This window comes from Stylophora pistillata, chromosome 14 (assembly GCF_964205215.1).
Source record: "Stylophora pistillata chromosome 14, jaStyPist1.2, whole genome shotgun sequence".
NCBI lineage: Eukaryota > Metazoa > Cnidaria > Anthozoa > Scleractinia > Pocilloporidae > Stylophora > Stylophora pistillata.
The window spans coordinates 13230575-13234897 of record NC_142532.1 but is presented as its reverse complement, the minus strand read 5'-3'; the positions used below and the strand labels follow the sequence as shown (position 1 = coordinate 13234897).

The 4323-nt window shown below is 40.6% G+C and overlaps 1 pseudogene; it reads left to right on the top strand.

Annotated features, from left to right (window-relative positions):
* Positions 1-1820: 1820 nt before the first annotated feature.
* On the top strand, positions 1821-3533 carry LOC148716619 (uncharacterized; annotated as a pseudogene).
* Positions 3534-4323: the final 790 nt, after the last annotated feature.

The following is a 4323-nucleotide window of genomic DNA, read 5'->3' as shown; positions in this document are numbered from 1 at the left end:
TCATCTGCCAGTTAGACTGCTCATCTTTCTTTCCGTTGGTCATTCTGCGGGAAAACGCTTAGAAAATGCAGCGATCGCGCGCTCAGGAAAACTATAGTAAAATGTTCAGGAAAACAAGCTAAACAATAGCGTTTTCGTGGAGCAGGAAAACCGGCAATCGACAAGCATCATGTTTTTATGGCATTCACCGTTGGTTATTGTGTAGGAAAACGCTTGGAAAATGCTGCGTTCGCGCGCACGGGAGAACTGTAGAAAAACGTTTGGGAGAACAGGCTATTCATTGGTATTTTCCTGGTGTTGGATAACTTGCGATGAACTTCATGTTTTTCTTGAATTTACTGAGGGTAAGCAGTGAATTTGCCGTACATTTTCAGATATCGGAAAACGTTAGTTTAATGTTGAATTTCTCAGTCATTCACCATTTCTGAAAATTAACAGTGGGTCTACAGCTAATGAGATTGTTCTCACCAAGGTGTTCAAACGGCTGAAAGCACATGCTAAGAAGTTCAGTACTTGGTTGTTTGCTGTAAACATCATGCTAAATATAACTAATTAAACGTTTTGTTGTGTAGTATACCTGAGTATTTTTAAGAGTTGTACCGTATTTTGACGAGCCCGTAGGGTTCAGCGATACTACACATCAAAACGTTTAATGAGAGATTTATTATCCAACACGCCAAATTTTTATTTCAGTACGGGCAAATTTAAACCGGTTCTTTGGAGTACAAATACCGCAGGATATTTGTAAACATTATGGGCGTTATTTGTACTCTAGGAAGCACAGTTGGATAATAAACCATTTTATTACACGACTCGGCCAGTCAGAGGGCCAATAACTAAAATCAACCAATCAAAATGCTCTATTGCCGGTCAATATTCTCTCAGTATTGGACCGGGCACTGTCCCGAATGGTCCCGAATGATACCGCACTTGTGTCCCTTTGAACTTCAGTCGTATAATAAATCTCTTATTAACCAAGCTTGCTCGGGACCGTACTAGAAGAATATCGGCCCTCGGTCTTTTTTGTACGGACCTCGCTGCGCTCGGTCCGTACTGTCAAGGCCTCGGGCCGATATACTCCCAGTGCGGCCCTCGCGCTTGGTTAATAAGATATATCTATTCCCAGTTTAGTTACAGCATATACTATGTTAATGTAATCTTAAGAAATTGAATAAGTCAAATAAGTAAAATCTTAATAAATCTTGGAGGGTAATTAAAGTTACCAAGGACTTTGGAGTACTGACGTAATAAAAAAGTCAAATAAAAAGCAAACCCATGCGACTTCCTATTTCCTGGGAGTTTTTCTTGAACTTAACGGAGACGACTTTTCTACCGGAAGTTGTTTTCACAGTTATAGGACAATTTGTAAACGTTGAAACCAGCAAAATTTTCATTTTACATGGTAAGCAGTAAATTCTTGTGTTTCAGTCAACGCTTAACGAGCATACCACCGACTCATGCAGCCGTTGTTTTTGTGTTTCATTTCAACACTGCCAAGAGAAGAAATTTCCTAGAAGAGAAGGAAGTCGGTCCTCGCGCTTACCTTTTGCGGTTTCAAATGTGTAAAAACTTGCATTTAGGGATCACTGATATTCTGGAATTATGACATTGGGAAAGGAAACCGAAAAGCCAAACGTAACGTTTGGAGTACAGTTGTCCTTTCAAATTCATTGCTTTTTAAGTTTTACTGGTTGCATATCCATCGCGGGGAAATATGAAATTCCCAAATATTGTCGTCTTTGTGTTAGTTGCTCTATTATGGTAGGTAATTCTCGGTTTTCAGCTGATGTCATTAGATTATGCAAATTAGGTTTCCGCCATGTTGGTGCCCATGCGAGGTGTGAAATTGTAGATAAATCTATGCCATTTCTAAGCGCTCCCGTTCAAAGTCTTCAATAATTAATTTTTCTAATGGATATTTCCGAAGAAAGTGACCCAAAATCACACGATGAGGTACCAGTACTTTCATCCTACGCAGAAAACCTCGAAAGCCACGTTCGAGAGCGCTATTTGAAGTAAATTTCTGTGGTTGGCGTAGATTCAGCGGCCCTACCGAGCGAGCAGTTCAACTCGGAATGTTTCCCTCGGAATGTTTGCTAACCGCCTCCTGGTTAGCTCAATTGGTTGAGCGCCAGACTGTTGTGCGGGAGGTTTAGGGTTCAAGCCCCTGCCGGACCAACACTCAAGGTCTTAAAATAACTGAGGAGAATGTGCTACCTTTCTATAACATCAAGAAATGGATAGACGGTCTAGTCTTCTCGGATAAGGACGAATAAACCGTAGGTCCCGTCTCCTGCATCTACTAGCTAATTTGGTTGGGCAGGGGACGTTAAAGAACCCACTCACGAGATTACTGTGATTTGGTCAGGCCTGTTTACTGGGAATTAGGGGGAGGGGGCATCTGTTAGATTCGCCTTTCATTGATTGTAAACTGCTTAGCAGTCTGGTAAAGTCCCCCGCACAGTGTTGTAAAGTGCCATGAGCTCAGGATATGAGCGCTATATAAATAAAAGTTATTATTATTATTATTATTATTATTATTATCATTATTATTATTATTATTATTATTATTATTATTATTATTATTATTAGAAGTCTCGGACTTGCTTTCCTATTTAGTTTTAGAGACAAGCTACTACACAAACAAGCAGTTTAAGGCCTTAAAAAGTTTGGAAGCGTACTACCAGATGGTTTCTGGTTTCGTTGCGTCCGTTCAAGGGTAGGAAATCGCGGGCAAGATTGTTGTTGTGGCCAATGTGAGACAATCACAGCGAATGAACAATCCTCTTGTGAACATTTGGGTCATTGCAGAAAAGGACGGTACCATTATATCTGCGCATTGCTTAGGCTGCAAGGCAGGACTGAATCCTGTTCCCATGATGATCTCCTCCCGGTTAACTCAATTGCTTGGAGCGCCAGATTGTGTTGTGCGGGAGGTCGAGGGTTCGAGCCCCGGCCGGACCGATACTCATGGTCTTAAAATAAGTGAGGAAAATTTGCTACCTTTCTATAATCAAAAAATGGATAAATATTTTAGTCTTCTCGGATAAGGACGAGATTACTGTGTAGTGGATGCCCTCCCCTGGGGTGGGTGGGATGGGTGGGAATTGGCTCTGAAAATCCCCAATGTAGCGAGCGTGATGTTTTTCATCAAAGCTGTGACACAGATTCAAGGAAAGCTCGCCTGTACTCAAGCGAAATGCACATGGATTTTACCAACGTATTTCAACGAAGTACCATATGCAAAGGTAGGGGACATAGACTTTTCATCAGCAAAAAAACTCAAAGGCGCGCTGGAACAGAAAATCCAGACTTTGCATGAAAATACTGGGGAAGGAAGTAAAACCTTAGAAGAACGGTGTGATCAAACATTTGCATCTAATGCGATTCCATCAGATGGGGAAATGCAGGAGCTCTATGCCAAGCTAAACGCTTGCAAAATTAAAGCTGTAGCACTTAGCCTATTTGATACCTATGCCAACCAATTTCGTAGCGCGAAATTTTCTCGTGTACAGGCGAGTAGAAAATATTGAGCGGCGAAGGGGCTCCAAACTAGGGAAGTCCTGGGGGATTCTCCCCCAGAAAAAAATATAAATTTAGGGTCTTGGAAATGCCATTTCCTTTGTTTTGTGCAGGGAATTTTAAGTAAAGTATTACGAAAGAAAATGCATTAATAAGTTCCCACCGTCTTCTTCCACCGTATACCAAATCTGAAACTCATTAGCATTTTTGATGAAACACGAAGACCAAATGGTGAAAAACAGAAAAACCGCAAACTGCAATGAACACCAAAACCGAGAAACCGAAGATCCCAATGCCCTACTTATCACAGTGCTCACTTCGATCACTAGCTTTAATAATCGATCAGGAAAAGGAAACTTAAAATCATTTAGAGGAAATAGGATATTTTAGAGCCTGAATTGTGTTTACAGAATGGTGTGCTGCCTTTGCCTACATCAGAATAACGGTGGCTTTCCTTACGCTTTGTTAACAAACAACTTCGACTCACGCCAACACTTTTGTACATTCATAAACCAACTTATCTCGATTTCTTACCTTTTTTTAGAAATTCTGTAGCTAAGGAAGCAAGGAGAACAGAGATAATTCCATAACGAACTTTAAGGCTTCTTCCTTGTAACGAGAGAGATGTCTTAATTAAGCAGTAGCATTAAAAATTGGACGACAAGGCAAGTCATGATGCGTATTAAGTATATGTAATAATTATAGAATGATATCACTTTTGCGAGTGACACTTGTGGCGTGTTTGGTGATATAACGGAAAGCTAATTAACACGTCTGACAAAACACGAAACTTGACCAAAG